This window comes from Anser brachyrhynchus, assembly GCF_964034855.1.
Source record: "Anser brachyrhynchus genome assembly, chromosome: 26".
Taxonomy (NCBI): domain Eukaryota; kingdom Metazoa; phylum Chordata; class Aves; order Anseriformes; family Anatidae; genus Anser; species Anser brachyrhynchus.
Window position 1 is genome coordinate 3,535,065 of NC_137719.1, and position 21,432 is coordinate 3,556,496.

The following is a 21,432-nucleotide window of genomic DNA, read 5'->3' on the forward strand; positions in this document are numbered from 1 at the left end:
TTCATTTACCAGTAGGTGCAAGCATCCACATAAAGTTATAAAATAACCAATTTTATCATTTTCTAGCACCTGGCAGCTTATCTTTATGTCAAAATTCTCAAGGGGTGTAAAATGTTCAGCCTGAACGTTATGATTTCAGCGTCAAAGGCTTATGCACTAAGGCACTATTTAACTGAGATAAAAATTTACAATACAAGAGAGAACTTTGTTACATACTGAAGAGGAATAGGTTAATATGTGAATACTACTTTAAGTTATCTTAAGCCCAAGAATCGCAGGGAAGCCTGAATTTAAGGAAACACAAAAATACCAGGGCCCAAACATTTCTGAAAGGATTTTTTTTTTTCAAAAGTTCTAGACAGACAGTTGCAAGAGCAGGTAGTCATTTGCTGGCTCTGCCATTAACTCGGTGTGAGGCCTGTGCTAGCTGATTTCAACTGAAACTGAGATGGGCTGGAAAATATGGTACCTGAAATAGCCAAGGTACACGAAGGGTAATATTAACTACACACACAATGCACAGAGGTTTAGGATGTCTTTCAGGAGAAAGGAGCGTTTTCCTCTTGTGTCTAAAAATTTCCTGCCACAATGAAGTACTTATCTACATGGTAAACATCAGGCTTTAACATAATACAAACAAATAAATTAAGTAATTAATGGACTGAGATAGAAACAAGCAGAAAGTATAGAACTTCATGGCTGAAATCTGAACATTTTTTTTCCAGTTGAGCTGTTTACTACAATTACCTCAACATACAACTTCATCTTTCCAATAATTAACAACACTGTATACTGATTTCCAAGCTCTTATTATAATCAAATTCTGATTAACTGAAGACTTTACTGATGTGCATTGTTTTTACCTATTTTTCGTCCCAATCTAAACACATTCAGGCAAGCAGCTAAACAGAAACAAAGACAACTCATAACAGCATATCTTTGCAGATGCCTGCAATAATTTATGGCTTCAGTTTTACTTCCCTAGCTGTTAAACAGCACCTACTCCCACCTGAAAATAATTATCATTCCTCACCATTAACATGGCTAAGCTGATTAGCATATACAGCACCCTTTCTGGCTGATGATTCACAGGGAAGCACAGATGTTGCCTTTAGCGGGAATACATTTCACCTACCTCTTCAGTTGGAGAGTCAGGATTTCCTGTGGCTAAAAAAGGCAGTTGTAAATGGCTACTGCCACAATAAAGAGACAAGGGGAAAACTTATGAACTCCCAGAGCTTAAAAGCTTTACTATATTTCCATACTCAGTATAACATCCCAAAATATGCCTCCAAGCTTATTACCATGCAACTTCAGCTCAGGTGCTGCATACAGAAGCTTAGGCAAAATAGTTTATTAGTGCAGCTCATTATTCACTGCATGGTATTTTTTGGAAAGTTTCATTGAATTGAAAATGTTTGAAAGAGTAGTAACAGCCATGCTCATATGTTATTGGGGTTTGATGTAGTTGCTGCCATGCATTTCAAAGAAAAGATGCTGTGTGGTGGCAGTCTTTTTTTTTTTTCCCCTTCTTCTTTCTTTCCCCTCTTGTTCCAGGTAAAACATATTAAGAAACTTCCTGGCCACAGTAGTATCGAAGATGCTACATGCAAAACTCAAGACATGAAAGAAAATAAGAACACAGAAAAAACAAAGCATTATACCCAAATCAAAATATTTTGCTTTTCAGCCAAATTAAACACATTTTAATGTACTTTTAAGAGAAACTTTGCATTTTGTTTTATGATTTGATTTCTTGTTTTAAATATGAGATTTTCTGTTGAACACCAACACACCCACAAAAATAATTAGTTCTGCTTTGCACCTTTGAAAACTCAATGTAAAACTTTGTTGTTGTTTTGCTCATATCCAGAACATAAGCCTTGTTGTATGTTGCATAAGCCAAAGAGAAATATGATGCTGCTTACAAGCAAGGCAATTCTTATCTCAGATCAGGTTTTACGGTATATTGCTTTCTTTAGCAGATAAAACAGGCCTGTATATATCTCAAAGGATGCTTAATTACTCTTGTCAGGTATGTACACATTGGGTTTGCTGCATTCAGATTAGGTGTGCAGTCTGTTTTGAACAACTTTTTCTCTCTCCCTCTTATATTTTCTCCTTGGGAGGTAATTGTTCCACGGACCATGAATAGCCTAGAAAAATTTATTTAGAAAACTATCTGAAGTACCAAATAGCCTACTTGCTTGGTCATTATGATACACAGGGCTCTGTGTGATCTAATCGGTATATTTAGCAAAAAGCACTACAGAGATTTAAAGAGCAGGTAGACTTAGTACATTCTTTCTTTTGACATCCAAAAGCACCTCTTCACATCTACCCTTCAATACCTGAGGTTTTGGTTGCAGCCTACTATCTTGCACACTACGCTCTCCAAAAATCTGTACTTTTAATAGAACTGCAAAGTACAAAATTGATCTGCACTACTGAACATTACAGTAAGTGTAGAAATACAAAATAAACTCTTATAAAAAGCACCTTTTGCTGTTAAGATATAACTGTTACTCCACTTCCATTGGTTTAAAATCAGATTAAATTGGCTTAAATCTTGTTTCTGGGTCAAAAAATCATTGAGTTCAAACTATATATGATGAAAACCATAAGCTAGTTACACAGTTTATTAGCAATTAGAAATCACTTTAAATCAGGGCTCCATTGGGAATGTACAGTCAAATTATATGACAAAGATAGGAGAAGAAATTAATATATTTGTGTAGTCATTCTGAAGAGTTGCCAGTTCTGTTGGAGGAGAGGAAAGGGATGGTGACATCCTGCTAGGTATACATGCAGGACAGGAACCTAAACCATGCAACTTCCACTTCTAGGGAACAATCATATAAATAAGGATTCAATTTTGTTCAAAAGACCAAAAAACCTCAGCAAACTGTAGGCGCTCAGTCATTCACAAGTTAGTTGGCTCACGTCTCATGTCTGAGAACTAGAGAAAGCTGAGTGTGTTTTCCCTGGTTCCTACACAAGGCCAGTTAAACCCAAGCAGAATGATGAGCCGATGCGATACACACCTCTACTTAAAAGTTTTTCTATTTTCCCTATCATTTTTAGAGAAATCACTTTAAATGATTTCAGATCTTGAAGCCAAAGAAAGTGTCAGTATGGCATCCCAGGCACCACGTCACATAATCCCCCAAACTCCCAGTTAGTTCCTCTAAACAGCAGTTCAAGCTATACTTGTCTTTTGCAAAAAGGACGAATTCAAACCAGTACAGGAATCTCCCTTTCCAAAAAACAGCCTACAGTACATCTATAAATCTAGATATTTCAAACACATAAAAAAGTGTGATAGATATTTTTCCCTTACCTTCCCCTTAGCTTTCAGATAAAAGCTAAAAAAACTATTCTACTTTCATTGACCTCCATAAATTAATTTTAAGCAATTCAGATATTGCCCCAATTACTACTGCATCACTAATGAACTTAAATACAAACAGAGAACACAGTTTGATAACATCATTCTCACTCAAGTCAAGGCAAAGAGCCTAAAAAGAAAATCTCAGTCTGAACCTCTTTGTTTTTTAGTTTTTCACTCTGAAAAGGATAACAGAACTTCCCTAACTCACAGGGGTGTTGTCAGAGTAAGTACATTAAAAGATTAAGAGTTGCTCGGATAGTACAGTAATGGAGGACAATACCTAAGATAGTACTTCATTTATTCAAAACCACAGAAAAAGAGCACAGCTTCAGAAATACTGCAATACGTATCTAAAATGCTTAAGTACTCTTAAATCATTCTAAATGTACATTACCAAGAAATAAGAGGTTTGTGGCCAAGTGTAAAGCTTTGTTCGTAAGGGGAAAAAATGGCACTTATCAACCCTCCTTTTTTATTCTCCCACTTTTACCCATGTTATTTTCCACTTTACACTGTAGTAGAAGTCAATAGTATAACTCAAAGCTTTGTAGATATATGCTTTTTCAGTAAAGAAGTTAGATTTTTTTTTGCATAATTCTTACAAAAATCAGATTTAGCTTTACTGAATGGCTACATGTTGCCCATTTTTCTTTGTAGAGCAAGGGTAAAAAAAAAACACAGACCACAAAAAGTTTCCAATTATAAATCTTACTACAAAGAGGAGAGTAAGCCAAATTACAGCAGGGAACACAAGGAGACCAGTATAGCAGAGAAATACTTGAAAGGTCCAATATTTATCCAATATATTTTTATGTACTGTACATGTACTTAATACAAGGACAAAAAGAATTATAACATGAATATTTCAAGATGAAGAAATACATCACAAAAGTTTTAAACATTTATACTCTGATTTAAATGGAGCTAGTTCTGAAACAAGATACTGAATAACATCAGTAAAATTAGCTCAGAAGTCTTAAATAAAATCATTTGCAAAAGTGTTGTTGGACAGTGGCCTAATTCTGCTTCCACTGAAAAAATAATGATCCCTCTGCTCTTTCTGTTCTCTTCTGTTCTTCTCTGACCTTCTAGCAATGCTACACATTCAATCAGATATTCGATGAGACGATAGTAAACAATTCACCTCCACCCTTTACCAGCATTCCCTCTCCCCAAAAATCAACCCTGTAGCTTTGAAGCCGAGAGGAAAGCTGCTTAGCAGACCGTATTTTGAAAGCATTTAACCTGCTTCTTACCAAGTCACATAGCAAGGTATGTTTTATGCTATAAGGCACCCAGAATGGTGTTCTCAGCGTTATACTCCAGGCACACAGAGCTGTTAGAAACAATGCAAAAACAAAAACACACCTAAATAGGTTAAAACCTTTTTCCAAACCACCTCTTTTTTAAAATCTTTTTCCAAGAAGCCAGTGAACTGCCTCAGCTCACCAGAGCTTCTCTGAAATTTTTCAAAACAACCTGTTAGTGTTTGTAGCTGTGACACATGTATCTAGAGAGCAAAGCAAATGTACCAACGGAATCACAGAGCCACATCAGAAACAACTGTTGCATGCGTGCATACGTTTACTGCACTAATGACGTTTGACATTAGTGACATCCCAACAGTCCAATTGCCAAGACTCAAAGTTTCAAGACTGGCTACCTCTATGGCTTTTATTTAGAGACTTGGCTCAAGTGAAGACTGTTCCTGTGTTAGCAAGGGAAGAATTGTTTTCTGACAGCTAGTGTATAAATATTCCTAGCTTAAAGGCACCTCTTTGAAGTTCATAATCTCTTCTCGCTTCTGTGCTCTTTTTCAAGCAAAGAACACGTGTAAATGCTTTATCATGGTGACTCTGTCTTGGCATTGTCTTTGACACTGTCTTGGTGTGTGTTGTAAAGATAAAAATTTTAGCTGCTGGGAACCAGAACAAGTCCCCACAAGCATTTTCCACCTCTCTTCTGTTTATACCATCAGCTTTTTGCAAAGTATTTATGTGGAGCATTCTTAGTGCTACAGTTTCTATTAACTTTACAGCACTGGGTATTTCTTCCCTAGCATGCCCATTGAGAAATGTTTCACAGTATTACAGTAGAGCAGCAGTGTTCTCCGTTCCCTTTTCCACCCTTTAAATCGTTAATGCTGTTTACTGTGCAAATGGTCTTAATTTTCATGATAGGCCCAGTTGCAGAGTAGGGCATAAGCACAAAAGTAAAAACTTGATCTGTTACATTCCAGTCATCAAGCCTGTGTCAGAAGGTTGGGATACCTGTAGTAGGGAAGTCATGCTTGCACCTCATCTCATTTACTTCATTTGCATGATATTAAATGGAATTATAGGTGTAATTATACATTATGTCAAAAATAACTGTAGCTAAGCAGAACTACCTCCGCTCCCACTCATTTTTCCTTGTGCAAGAGAGAGGAATTAAAAAGTCATCATGAATGCAAATAAATAGCTTATTTACTCAAAATGATCAATTATAGTAATAATTATTAACTAACCAATTTTAATAATAAATCATTAACTATGACCATCACTGCCCAGAAATTAATATTGCAAGAACATCCTGGGGAAAACACTGTGCATAAGATACACTTGTCAACTATTAAAACTCACATCACACGCTGTTAATGGTATGCAAATCAAACAAAAATTACTTTCCAAAGAGTTCACTGGTTCTAAGACCTCACCCAATGTTCAAAGCAGAGTTTCTGCCTGCAACTGACTGTTCTAAGCAGTAACAGAGGCATGATAGGAACTTACCTTCACATAACTTTCAAAAAGCAAGCCTTGAAAAGTTCAGACTTCTGCTCATTTCTCCCTTTGTAAAGAAGAAGACAGCATTTCACCAGCTTTATCCTCTGTAATTACTGTATGTAGCAGGCTGTGTAAATGTATAAATTTTGTTGATAGATTATTACTTCAATTAGTTCACTGGATGATTTTCTGTAATTACAATAGTTTGTCACTAGGTTGTTTTCTCTAATTTGTCTCCTCAATTACATAAATTAAATTGATTTACAGAAGTGTGTTTATATTACTTACCTTCAAAGCAGAATTTGCAAAGCGAGCTGTGTATGCTCTTCAGCTCTTTGACCACACTGTACATTTCCCATTGAAGAGCATCCCTGTCAATCTGCAGGAGATGGACAGAAAAGTACTGAGGACAATGTAATGCAAATACTACTTATGCCAAGCTGTTTTTCCTTCAAGGCTTGGCATTTTGCCTAGCCCATATTTTGGAACATATGGACCCTCCTTAAAAAGTTTTTTTTTTTTTTTTTTTTAAAAAAAAAGAGCAATCATCAGTTTTGTCTAGTGGCAACAAGAAGGCAGTGAGGTTTCATTTTAAGCTCTATCATGAACTTGTCATGAGTCCCTGGGGAGTTCTTTTAGCCTTTTGTCATCTCAGTTAACTCAAGTGCAACATTATTAATTCAGCTATCTAATTACACATTTACTTTCACCAGGGGACCACAGAGTGTCTCTCAAAATGTTATTATTATTATCAATATTTCCAAACACCAGAGGTCACAGTAATGCTGTTAGTCCGCTAAAGACCATCAATTTATAATGCTTCACTGTGTAGGTAGTCTAAACCACAAGGCATTGCTACATCCATACTTTAGCATCCCATGCCAATTTCACACTAATAAAAATGACTAGACAAGTCAGGAGATAATCAAGATCTCAGTGTTACCACTGAAATTCATCAAGACATAACTGTTTACTTAAGACCTAAATCAAAAACATTTCTCTTAGTTTCAAACCCACAGAATATTACCCCAAAAGCAAGCACAAGAGAAGCCCTTACAATTGTCCCAATTTCCCCACATAATGCCCTATTTCCATATCATACAACATAATACCGTACATTATGCCATTATTAAAATAATAGTAGCATATTCGTATTAAGACTGTCAAGAAATTCCTTATGTTCATATAAAACAGAATTCTGTTCTTCACAAATATGACTTGTCAGGCTGAAATGAAGTAGGTACCTAAGATTCCAAAACAAACAAAAGGAAACAAAACTAACTTCTTTCAAGTTTAACCAGTACCATGCAAAGAAACGTGACTCAAAACTAATTTAGAATGGCTTTCTGTCAAATGTAAGGTCAATCCCGTTAGCAGTAGCATTAATAACTTGCATAAAGCTATGCAAGTTATCTTGCTGCAACAAATGCCAAAAGAAAATGAAAAAGGATTTGCACAGAACTTATTTCGTAAAAGAGGATGCTCCTCTCAGTTGCAGCAGCATAACTTAGCAATCTCTCGCTTCAGTGAGACTGAACCCAGACAAACACAGCTATGCAGCCAAAAGTAAAACAAAATGAAGAAAAACCTTAAAACCTCAACCTTTTGACTCAATATATTCCACCTTTTGTCTCATGAGGTTACTTAATAGCTTTGTTAATGGTATAAAGAAAATTTTAATTGATTTGGTGAGTACCTTCAAACTGAAATACTACTACCTCAGGAACAGAGTCATCAAAAACCCATAACCTCCAAGATGTCGATTCAATTTTATTATGCTCAACATGTACTACCTGCCTAGAAGAGCTCGCTAATTGTCATATTGCCCACTTGCATGTCATTTGGATGCCTGCCCTAGGGCATAGGTGCTGAGCAGAAAGATTTTCACTAAGGTCGGTGGAATATACAGCAACTGTTGGCTCATTAGCAGTCAGTCACATCTCTGCAACACAAGATCACAAGTGTCATTGCCACGTGCTGCTTTACATTTTGGGGAATCCTTTTGACTTGGATATCAGAAAGATGCAAGCAAGCTTTTTCTTTACTCTTTAGTCTTGCTTTTCAAGCTTCAAGACAGACTTCTGGCTAACCAACTGCTGTGCTTCCTCCGGTAACCTGCCTGACCTCTTGGCTGTGATACATTCCTGCTGCATTTTCCCTCTCACTATGTTGTAAAGAACAGGTCTGGATTTTTTGTTCCCCACGATTGTCTGTTTAAGTAGCATACCAATATTGCAAAAATCCCTTCTTGCCCAGCCACACGCATTCTTTACTCTATTTACTGTCACAAGATTCCTTCTGTTTCTACAAGAAAGTTACAGCCATTTTATAATACTATGCTGGTCTACATCAGCTGTAATGAGAAAGGGCCAAACGTGTTAGTAAACTTCCATTCCTTTCAGTTACACCAGCAGGTTTGGCTCAACAAAACACGTTTAGGGCTTCTGAACCACAAACGTTTTGCTGTTTACAAGTATTTAGGTTCTTGATAGTACAGACAAATAAAATTATAAAGAGCTGCATACCTTAACAACCTGCACATCCCACTGAGACTTGCTTCAGAGCTTTTGAAAACTTTTATCTCTGCACCTGCAAGCTATGAAATCTCACTTGGGTGTTTGGCACTACATTTCTTCCATCTTTGAATCAAGGACTAGAGTCAAGAGACAAAACTGTCTTAAGCTAGGGAATTTCACTTAACTCAATTTATTGTCCATCAGCATTAACTTTTAATTACTGATTTCGGTATGGAGCAAAATAACCAAAAATCACAGGAGGACCTGCACAAATTCCTCAGCTTCACACCAGACAGCTTTTCTCCCCTTCCACAGTCCCCTATCCCTGCCCCATGTTACACTCAGTCCCTTTGCTGAGGCAAGCATCCCACTCGAGGTTGGGGTGAGGGCCCTGCTCCGATTTTTTGCCACTCCTCATTTCCAACTCCCTCCACCCGCTCTGGCTGGATCCCCCCACAACCCGCAGCACGTTCTGGGGTCCATGTCCTCACACCCTTCCCCCCACCTTTCCCTACGTATCAGGTATCTCCACTTTTGCTGCCTCCTTCTCTGCTCCAGTGTCTCCTTTCAAATCTCCTGCCCTGTCCCAAACCTGTCTCCTCAGAGGTGCCCCAAGCTCCCGTAACCCGCTGAAGTTTTGGCAGGCAGCTGCTCTGTTTCCAGAACTTGCTGGAAACATCTTTGACCAGCTCCCTGACCAATTCTCACACAGCTTGGCCCCACAGCCCCCCATGCTACCAAACCCCTGCCAATTACACCCAGCACAGGCTACAGAAAATTGAGACTCTCATTTCAGGCTTTAGAGAGCAGGCCAGGAAACAACATTTGCAGCTTTGCTCTCTCCTGTTCAGGTGCTGCCACCAACTGTTTCGCAGAGGTGGGAGCAAAACCAGACAAAGGCCGTGCAAGTCACAGCAGCTCCAGCACCTAGAGTTTGCTTAGAGCAGAGGGATTTACCTTCACCAAATACAAACCTGCTCAGCCACGTGCAAGCAGCCCCAGCAGTCAGCCATTACCGCAGCTGCCCTGTGAAGAGGCCGCTTTCACCAGCGCCACAACCAGCTCCAGCTGCGGCCTTTCCAAGGTTTGACTCTGGTCCCTTTATTCCTTCGACTGAATAAGGCTTTTTCACAGGTAAGGTACAACCACACAGGCAGTAGATGCAAAATCTAGCGGCTGTAACCAGTGGATGCAAATGAAACAAATACGCACTTTTTTTTTCCCCACAGAGACAAGAGGGGTGACCTGCTGGGAGTTTGGCACATCAAAGCAATGGGTACACAACAGAGGTGCTCTCGATGGGTATTTGTAAAGCTTGTCAAAACATACAACATTATTTCTTCTCCCCTTTCCAACTTATAAATGCTTTGGAAAACAGGGCATCCTAATTAGGGATTTGTTTGGAGACAGAGTTGCTTCTGAGCAGCGCGCAGCACCTTGAGGCATCTAAATTATGGAGGCAAACATGTCAGCTTCTACTGGAGATGATAACTTTATTACAAAAGCCTCAGCATGTTGTCTACTCGCATTTTTCTGATGTTTGGGAAAACCTGCTTTGTTCATATAACCATAAAAAATAATAGAAAAGCAACAGGTGAAGATGCTCACAAGCCAATGCTGGCTCTCCAGACAACAACCTGCAGGCACCAAACTGTGACTTTAACAAAGACTGAGTCTGGTTTAGCTCAAAAACAAAACCTTTGGTCTGTTTTGATTAAAAAATAGGAAGATTAGAAGTTGACTTAATAGGACTTAATGGTTTGAGTGTATTACTGGCCTAACTAGTACCAGCTGTGAGAGAGATGTGCTCCTTTTTCCACGTCTGTGATCCCAGGGCTGTCCAGTTTCTATTCACTTAAGCAAAATTTCTTCGCTGTGTTACTTGAATAGGTGGCTGTGCTCCCTGGATATCCTCTGCAGTCACTGAGACTAGCTCTGTCAGTAGGATTTCACAGTAGGTACTACCTGAGGTGCTCTGCATGTCCCTCAGAGAGCACAATCCCCTCAACTCCTGAGGGAACCTCCACACACCAGTTTCCTGGGTTGGGCATTTGTGCTCAGCACGGAGCTCAGCCAGGGTAACTCTCTCTCACACTTTCTAGTTTAAAAGATATTGGAAGAGATGAGCGTAACTGCAGCTTGGCTGCTGACTTGAGCGGCAGTTCCACAGCAGGTTAAGTGGATCCATTTTACCCAGCTAACCTGGCACCAAAAAAAAAAAAAAAAAAGAAAAGAAAAAAAAAAACTGATCCAACCACAAAAAAGCAATTAGCTTTCTGCTAGCTTACTGACCTGTGATAGCCCTGTGCAGGGTCAGAGAAGCACAGGGACTGGCACAAGTGAGGGGATGGGACTGCAGCACCCGGCAATTAGATTAGCACAACATTAAAGGAGAGGCAGACCACTACAGACATCTGCAAGCTTAAAATAATGATGAAAGTTTATGATATTCTGAAAGAACTCTAGGATTCCCTCTCAGGGACAATATATTCTTAATAATGAAGCACTTCAGGACAGGGATCATGTCTATGTGAGGAGAAGGTAGCAATAGGAGAAAGTGGAAGAAGATGAAATAGTGGAGGGAGACAGAAAAGATCAGGGTCCAAGTCTGTTTCCAGCTGTGGTATTTCAGACACTTCTATTCACGCAAGACAAAATTCCTTCTCCTGCCATCTGTCAAATTGAGGTCCTGAAGTTGTTCAGGACAAGAAGGGTTTTACAGTGCCTACCACAGCCAAACACTGTTTTGACTATGGTGAAAACACACTATTATTACTATATTAAAGAAAAAATATATATTTGCAATGAAGACGGAAAGAATACTGAAATACAGCTTAGGGAAAGAGGTGGCTGAATACAGTTTTGTATACCACAAGAAATCCAATTTGGAACCTAAAGCAGAGGAGAAAATGATAAAGGTAATATACTTGACAAAGTTTCACAGAAAGATACACTGGAGAAATCTATCCAGACCATTTATTCCTCTGTGAACAACTGGATAGACTCATTACAGATTCTGCTTTTGTTGCTCTATAGAAATGAAAATGCTAATTGGTTTACTTGAAGTTTAATTGAAAATTAATAGAATTTCACTAGAGATTTGCAGAATAGGACTAGAGTTAAAATGACATTTGATTAAAGTCATACTAAAAATCTACTCAAGGACATTTTGAAGACAGCAGCGGTAGCATTTCTTTTTAAAGTAGAAATAAATATTTATCATCAGTAATAGCTGCTAAGAAAATCTGCTATTTTTAAGGGCATATAGTAACACATAATGATACTTCAGCAAGCTCGACCCTTTCTCAGCACCTGTGCAATTCAAAGTGATAAAAGAACTTATTGCTTTCCCCAGTTAGCCTTTATCCCTTGTTGTGTCTTCAGGGACACTTCCAGCTGCCATGTCTTTTTAACGTCAAAAGGGGTCCTACTTCCTAGCTGCCACTTCTGTAGGAAAGATCATGCAGTCTGCTGGAATTCATGCATTATCTTTCATCATAACTCATTAAGACCTACGTATTTCTGGTCTTTCAGGCAGGACAGGGCTACTCAATCACTCCGTGCTTATGAACATAACCAACATTAAGAACTGAAGTACCTCAGAGTGAACGTAATCAGCAACTTTACAGGCGTGGATTCATCATCATGCAGAGACCGTTAAAGAACCAGGGTATGCTGGCCCTTTTAGCAGTTTGGAAGTATGTATGAAAAAACTGAAGTGCTGCCAAATGGGTTTCAACATAACACAGCTTCTTCTTGTTCTACAGCTCCATAAAGGTTTGCTACTAAAAAACAGATGACAAAAAATAAAAAAAAAAATAAAAAAAAAGATTGGCTTAACAATCTTGGAGGACTAACTTCTCTAAGTATTAAGAAAAGCAGATATGATGTTAGACACCAGGATTGTGACGTGACAATTGCTGGCCAAATACCTTGTTCATTGCCATCCCGTAATAATGAAGTAATGGCCAGGAAACTTTGGGGTTAGGCAGGGGAAGCAAAAACTCTGTAGAAGGCAGATCCATTTTCTTTGCAATCTTCAATACATTTGGCTTCCAGGCACTGTCTCTATACTCAGAGAATATTTAAATCCATATTGAATGAGTTGCATATTTCACAAGGAAGATAAATATGCAGACATAAAAATACATGCCTACCCAAGATTTTCCTGGACATTTCCTGTCTAATCTTGAACAAATAGGTTAGAATTTGTCCATTTACCTGTACATAGAATCATTAAGATCATCTGATCCAACCATTCCCCTACCACCCATGTCACCCACTAAACCATGTCACTAAGCACCAGGTCCAACCTTTCCTTGAACACCACCAGGGATGGTGATGCCACCACCTCCCTGTGCAACACATTCCAATGCCTGACTACCCTTTTTGGGAAGAAATGTCTCCTAATTTCCAACTAAACCTCCCCTGGTGCGACTTGAAGCCATTGCTTCTTGTCCTATCGCTAGTTATCTGTGAGAAGAGGCTGACCCCCAGCTCCCCACAATTTCCTTTCAGGTAGTTGTAGAGAGCAATAAGGTCTCCCCTGAGCCTCCTCTTCTCCACAATAAATGACATGACAGCATTCTCAACCATTAGAAATCAAAAGAGATGTAACTGTAAATTGTGTCCTGTGCTACTGCTTTCCTCCAAAGAAATGAGGTCAGGCTATAACTCTTTCTAAAGGATTTCTCTCTTCCCACTGACTTAGATCTTCATAATGATTTGGAAAACTAATAAATATTGAAAACTGTCTTAAAATAACAGTGCAATTGGCCAGAGTTCAACAATGATATTTTCACTAAAAGCAGCTTTGAGGAAGAAAAAACTCTTGGCTATCTGTAGAAAAATATATTCTTGAATATCATCAAGTGATGGAATGAAGTAAGTGTACAATACTGTTGTGGAAATGAACTGAATCAACTGAATATTTATTTGACTGACTGAGATTCAACTTGTTTTAACATGATTATGGTACCTGTTCAGATAGCATTTGATATCTACTTCAAACGTTACTATTTCAATACTGTCGTGAAAAACAGGTCATCTAACTGTCACTTCCATGAACACATGTATGCATACTTACCAATTCTACCCGACTTAATTGCTTTCCTTTCCAGTCATAAAGCTAAATCAGCACTAAAAGATATTATCTATTGATCTGAACCACAGGGCCATCTATTCTTAATATTGTCAGTAGTAGGCTCCAGAGAAAATTAGGATTTTCTCTGAAGTTACAATAGGATTGCTGCAGAATTCCTACATCAGTTTTCCTAGGAGGTCAAAAGAAGGTAAGAGATTAAAGACTCATTGGAGTTTTAAAAGCTTATTGGAACTATACTGTTTCTGCTGATAATAAATCCAGATTTTTCTAAGGAGACACGTTTTTAAAAGAACCAAGATGAAATATCCAAGATGTGACATTTACATAACTAACAACATTATTAACCTCCAGGTCAATAATGACTAAGAGCACAAACTAGAATTTCAACCACAGCAAGAACAGTTTTTATTTATAACCTCAATTTTAAATTTTGTGAAACATTAGCTTTTACTGCATACACGTCTGCCAATGCTTACGACAACAAACAATTAATTTCAACTGATTTAAAAAAAAAAAAGCCAACAAGATTTTTGCATATCAAGTATTCATAATGAGTATTAAGTGGTAAACAGTTGTGTCTAAAATCTGTGCTTCCAGTTTTCCACTCAACTACCTCTTGTGTATACCCTTTTTACTGCTAATAAAATAAAAATAAGTATACCTTGATTGCAATGTATAATAGAGACATACATCACCCAAGCTTTAAAGTTCATTTCTACTGAGACTCCTTTATTCCATTCCAGCATTACAAAAAGTCAGTAAACATCTCTATAAGAATAATAGCCGTGATAAAATTAAAAAAAAAAAAAAGGTGATGGTGGGGAAATCAGGTCTACACAATTTCTTTTTGCCACAACTGAACTAAAGGATGATGCTGGTGAGCTTCATAACTCTAAGATCAAACGAAGTAATTACATAAGTCTTTTTCTTTACTTTCTCAATCAAGATTAGTTCAATGTGCAACAGGGTCTTGCATATTTAATGATTTCCGGTCAGACTGCAAGGGGAATAGCTATGGCATCTTCTCCTTCTAGCAAATTCTTTTCTGGATGTACATTCAAAAAAAAAAATAGATTTCAGCAATAAAATTCCTGTCTTGTGTCTAAACCATCAAGTGTTCTTTTGGAGCATAAACACAGCTTGTCTTTCATGCTGTGATGTAACATGTAGCAGAGGTAAAATACAACTGGAAAACATAAAACTTCAGCTCATTGAAGTCCTGGAGTATGTGAGAAATCTGAAATAATACACAGTGAAGATACCATATATTTGTTAGGATTTACAGAATTGGATTCCTCATACCCTCAGCCCCTAGAAAGTTAGGGGATACCAGAATTTGAAATTGGTCTATCACTAGGAATTACACTTAAATCGCTATCTATATCAGGAAATAAATGTTACTATTTTTTCCATCACTAACACCTTCCTTTCTCCTAATATCTCTCTCCTCAGCAATTTTACCATCTAGAAATGATTTTCCAGAGAAAATGGATCAGAGAGGTGTGATAGCACTAAAACAATTCTCAAGAGTACCCAGATTAAAAATGTCTGGGCATAAATCACTGGCAAACTGCAACTATTTCTTTTTACACGGGAAGAAAGCTCAAAATTGGAGAGACTACAAACGGTGGTTGGCTGCATGCTTCTGCTGTGACTTTGCATTGTAAATAGGTACTTGAATTGTGATGAGTGACAGCTGTATAATAGAGCCTGTCCAGATCTTCACCAGGTTAAAATCCAAGAGTCCCACATCACGTATTGAGTGATAGCAGTAAAAGTCACAACATAATCTTCGTAAACAAAAGAAAAACCTTTGCCATTCCCCAAGTCCAGTGGGGGTAATGCCAACAACTGCCAGCATATCCTGAGTAGAAGAGACTAAGCTCCAAGTAAAACTCCTTTACTATCTTCAGTCCAAGGAAGTAAACATTTACATTGTTTGTGCTAGAAAACTAAGTCCTTAAGCCATTGTGGGAACCCCTAAATATTCAACAATAAACAAGGAGACCAAGAAAATTTCTGAAACATTCTTCATAAATTTCCCCTAAATTGTTGCATCATTTTTGCTTCATTTTCACACTTCTCCTTTTTCCTGACTATCCTTCATTCAGCACAAGAAGAAAATGAAAGTAATAACAGTCAACACAGAATCTGTTCTCTATCCCTCATTGTTTCATGATATTCAAGCTGCCACCTTAATCTTTACAGTTCTTACTTAACTTCAGAACCTTTCAATTATTACTTCTTTTCCAAGCAGTTTTAGCTTTTGTTTTCCAGCCCCTAAATTATTTTGTTTTGCTTGAAGTTGCTTCTTTCCCTTAGCTTTCATGGGAAAGCAGACTAATCCCTTCATTTCAAACTCGTGTCATTATTAAAGCTTATTTTGTTGTTGTACTGCATCTTCTGCAGAGTAAGATTTTAACCTTCTACTTAAGTTTTACAACTCACAGTTTAACCAATTGGATATACTTTGGAAATAACAAAATTGATCTTTGTTTCTCATTCACAGATAGGCTCACACGCATCATTGACTCCTAACTAGAGAGCAGTATAACTACTAAGCAACAAAGTCCTATTTAATTTTGTAGGCCTAAGGGGAAGCTAAGACTGCAGAAGATCTGTGCTGGACATTTTACGCAGCTATAAGCTCCATCATCAGAGTTCACAAATGAGGAGCATTTGTAATAATTAAAGCTGTCACACAGCCTGCACGACAAATCCCTCCTTTCAGTATCCAAGACACATCAGTGGAAGAACTAGTATAAATCCTGAATGAGCAACTGTGAATTTCAGCTGCAGTAACATTTAAACCAACAAGCTTATGTTGGCATTGCACCTCGGGTTGTACTAAAGAATCAAAACATCAAAATGAGATGCAGAGACATCTATTGTAGAGATGCAGAGACTCAGGGCTGAAAAGAATTTGCAGCCTACACAAAGACGTTCATTGCCTTTGATTAGTACTATAATCATTCTTCCAATTTAGGGAGCAATAGCTAGTTATTGTCAGCGCATACCTGACCTAAAACATTTTGATCTATTAATATTTTATGAATCCCGTCATTGGGAAGTTATCAGCTTGCTACTGGTGTGCATGACGTGTTTGACTTCGGTTGTCCCAGAAGGCAGTTGCTGATCACTAGACTGCTAAGTAGGATAACATGAGTCGTACACGAATATTTGATCAAACATGAAGAGCCAGTGTTAAACAGCTGTAAAGTAAGGAGGAAGAAATAGATAATACATCAGTCTCTGCTACTTAGGTGATTAGGCTTCATTTTTTTCACTAGGGCCCTGGAGAAAAAAAAAAAAATCTCATCTGGAATTGCTTAATAGTTGGAGAATAACTTAATAGAAATCAGTGATTTTGTTTTGTTTTTAAACAGACATTGTCTTCAACCACAGTAATCAAACACATGCATATTAAACAGACAAGCAAAACAACAGGAGTGAGAGCAGTCACTGCCAGCAGGTTGATAACTTCAGAGTTTCACTCCGTAGTTTGTCATGCTTTAATAGTTACCCCTTCCAGAGGAACACTGCCACATGAAACAAGTCAAAAGCCACCAACAAATACAAGTTTCTCTTCCTAAGGAGGGAGCATGAGAGAATAAGAACACCTGCGCCCACGCCATGGAAATGATTAGATGGCACAGGCAGCAACATCTTTTCCTTCCAGTGACAGAGGCTCCACATTACTGAAAGTAATAATGTTCATAACACATTTCTACATGCTGCACGGGTTTGCACACAACCACACACATCCTTCTAAGCCAGTGGATGACCTGTTGCCTCTTAGCTGGGTAAAGGAATTCTAACACTAATGGAAAAAAAAATTCACTGTTCTAAATTATAAACTGATCACTCCCAGCTCTGCAACCAACCGCGTAGTCTCAGATACAACACTGCCCATATGCATCCCTTTGACCTATTGTTTCTTTTGCCTATTTAGTTAATAGAAGTGTCGTGCCTCCATAGACCTTGGAGACACACATTCAGGACATGGTGCACCGGGGCCCGCTCTCATTTTGTGTTTCTGGGAATGGACATAACACAAATCATTAAATAGCAGTAAAGTGGACAAGAGCAGTAATTATACCAGCTAATAGCTGATCTGAGCTGGGCAGTCTGTATACATTATTATCATCACTCAGTTAAGAACATCTTAACAACAACATACTCTTATGAATATGCCTGCGCAAGGTCAAACAAAAATAGTAGCATGGTGAGAAGGAAATGTTTAAGATGAGCACACAGGGAGCCATCAGTAATATAGGCAACATTCAAGCAGTCCATCGAGAACACAGGGTCCCCAGCTGAGTATTCAAATATAAATTGGTCAGCCAGGAGCATTTGAAACCAATTACTTCTTTCCCAACCGATTGTAATGGAATGATTATGCAGGCAGACGGAAAGGAGAGAATTAAATGCACTGGAGGAAGTGTGGGAGGACAGCAGCTCACTCAGTGATAAGATGTACTCTGTGCTCTTAATAAATAGCAACAAATTATTGCACGTTTCCAGTTAGAGTCAAGCAGTGAGGCAAATCCTTGACTTTCCTGAACTGGGTCCAAAAAACTATTCTCATCCTTGTTGGCTTAAAAAAAAAAAAAAAAAGTGTAGCCATTCCAGAGATCACAAAGGTGCCAGGATATTTCTTGTTATCAGGCATATCTCAGAAAGGAAGCTTGTCATCAGCTCCCCAAATTGAGTCATCAGTACTGAAATGACGAACTTAAAATACTTTTTTCCACTAGGTGCTGTGTGCACATCTCTGCCTCTGATGTAGCTTTTACTACATATTACAAAAGAATTTATTTTTCTAACCAACACAGCAGTGAAACGCTGAGTTCTCAGGAGAGATGGATAGACCAGGGCTCTTTCTGTAGCTGAATTTAGTATTGTTTTAGGTCTTGTTTTTATTATTATACATAACCTTTTCACTCAATCTGACATGAAACAATTCTGACAGGTTTATTAAAACCTTTTGTTATTACACTTGACATTTATGAAGGGTAGATGATAAATAAGCAGAGGAATGACATGTTTGCCAGAAATTCAAACTGTGGCGAGAAAGTCTTCTCCCCGGCCTCATTTTTAAATGAAATCTCTCTTCAGACATTAATATCTCTCAGGGGGGTGGGGGGAAGGAGTTTTTCTGTACTTGAACAACTAGTTTGGTCCTGCTTTTGAATTCAGAACATCATGACTTTTCTCTTTTTCCAGACTACAGAGGTGTCGTGTAAGTTAAGATTACTCATTTTACTTAGGCAACAATATAAAGGGCAGCGAGCTTTTGCATAGTAAAATCTTGATGAAATTTAGTATAGCTTGACACCAGCCTTAGCAATTTGAATTGCATACCTGAGAAGCTCTTCATTAGACACTAAACTGCAGCCACCATTAGAGAGGAACAAGGAAAACAGATAACACTATCCTAACGCATGCATACAGAAATAATGCAATTCATTAGAATATTGTTTTACTCTTGTTTTACTGTTGTTTAATCTTGTAAAAAAATACATTTTTACAAGAAGATATTAGAACGCGCTATAATTCAACTTATAGTACTCCGTGCCCCAAATTTTTGAGACAGGTAATAAAAAAAGAATTAAAATCAGAGTAGACACTTCTACAGCACAGCGCATGTAGCTGTTATAAACCATGCAGACTCTTGTATTGGTTCAGTAGGAATCACTGTGTTCCTCTTTAAACTATACATCAAATATATCTCACGAACAGCTCTACAGACTTAACCCTATATCGAATGTGGCATCATCGCTACTACAAACACGGCTTTATTCGCCAGTGAGTCAAAGGTAAATAGGAAAGAGGGTGGACATGGTTTATCCCAGCCTAAAGGCACGACATAAGCAGGAGGAACACCCAGATCACAGAGTTCAGAAGTGTTCTCAAGTCCCCCTATTTTGGGGTCATAAGAGGAGAAAGCCTTTTCTATTAGAAGACAAAGAATTCTTTAGCTTTTTGGTCTATATTTTAGAAAGGGACCTTAGTAATTTCCATGTGCTGCGAGGTAGGTGCTTTGTTTCTGCTTGTTATTGTGCTTTGCCACTACTGCTTAATTCCTCCTGTTTCTCAATTCTGGTATTTTTGCACTTCTGAATTTTGGAGTTCTGGAGGGGACAGGGGCAGAGTGAAGAAATACCAGCCAGAGGAATACTGGCTGGCAAGCGAGTCACTGCAGTGAGCATCATCCTCCAGGCTTTGCTGCTGACCAGCTGTGCGACCGAGGGAAGCTGTTCTCTTTGAGATCCTTTTCTCTTTCTATTCTTTATAGCTCTAGTTAGATAAATGCAGCACTACAGGTGCTGTCATTCAGTGTATGTTTGTACTGCAGCTATCTCGGTGATCGTGGTTAGAATCAGCAGGCACCACACTAACAAACAATAGGGGATATTCAGTTTGGACGCTATTATGAGTGAATCCAAAAACCTGCCTCCTATGTACACTTAGCTTTCACTCAGACTGCAAGCACAGTGTGAGGGACCTTCTTCTTTTCATCTCTGTATACATTTCCAAGCAGGGAAGAACCACTCCCTTCAGTTCCTTTCGTCACTGCCCTGTGAACCATACCACAGCTCGTAGGCTTTGCATGTAAAACACCAGTTTTCTTGGAAAGGACTGGAAGTGGTCCAGAGGAAATATACACAAAGCGTGCCACTGCTCTGGTGTAGTGACAGCAAATCCAGCCTTGCTCATTTTTCCACATTAAAAACACCTGCAAGAGACTTGCAGACTGCTTGGATGGGTTCGCCCACCCTGCCATAGGGATATCTTCCATTTCCACTCCATTGCAAAGCCAGAGGTTATAAAAGGGTATGAATGGGAACAGCCATCTCAGTGTTCTCGAAGTCCCTCCATAATTCAGTGAGAGTTAATAGCTGTTAAATACAGACGCCACAGCTGGCCCGATCCCAGAACATTCATAAGCTTGACCTCCAGATGCTCAGATCAGAAGCTGCTTTAGCTCAGCTGGCATGCCTGCTGACAAAACCCGTCATTTCTCAGAATTCAGCTTAAATCACTTGAGAGGAAACACAGTCTTTACTGGGGGCTCGCTGATGTTTTTAACAATAGCACATTTGCCAAGAGAAAAGATGATATGAATAAACAACATTAGAATGTTCTGTCACACTGAGGTTGTGTTGGAATCTCAGCACATTCCATTTTTGCAAGATTACGTGAAAGAAACTAAAAGTGGTGAATGGAAAGAAATGTGACAGCCATAAATGTCACAAGGAATATGGACAAACAATAGAACTCCACATTCATTACCAGTTTCTTACAAAAAATGCATTCTTCAGCAATTAGAGCTGGGGCTTAAGGATGGTGTTGCTGAGCTGGTGGTGTTCCTTAGCATTATTGTATTATCTAAAAGATGGTATAACACTGCAAATGAAACTGATCTATGTCTGAATGTGCACTTTGGGCAAATTAAAAAGCCCTGCCCAGGTCACCTTTATAACAGTTTCTGTGGTGCTTTCTATTAGGAAAAGAAATAATAATAGTAATCAGCCAAGTTTCATTTTCATTCAGTATTAGCAAAGCACAACCCTTTCACATTTCTCAGTAAAAATGATTTAGTTTTCTTAGAGTCTCTGAAGCTTGAATAAACTGAAGTTTATGCTTTCAATATTA

The 21,432-nt window shown here is 38.4% G+C and overlaps 1 protein-coding gene across 1 annotated transcript in view; it reads right to left on the reverse strand.

Annotated features, from left to right (window-relative positions):
• Nucleotides 1-1,628: 1,628 nt before the first annotated feature.
• LOC308182997 (uncharacterized protein) overlaps nucleotides 1,629-21,432 on the reverse strand; it is a 230,889-nt gene continuing 211,085 nt past the window's right edge. Inside the window, exons 34-37 of the mRNA XM_080568459.1 lie at nucleotides 12,268-12,454; nucleotides 6,442-6,532; nucleotides 6,160-6,280; nucleotides 1,629-4,727 (exon numbers count right to left, since the gene is read on the reverse strand). The gene's annotated coding sequence lies outside the window, so the exon portion shown is untranslated. The remainder of the gene's footprint in view (nucleotides 4,728-6,159; nucleotides 6,281-6,441; nucleotides 6,533-12,267; nucleotides 12,455-21,432) is intronic.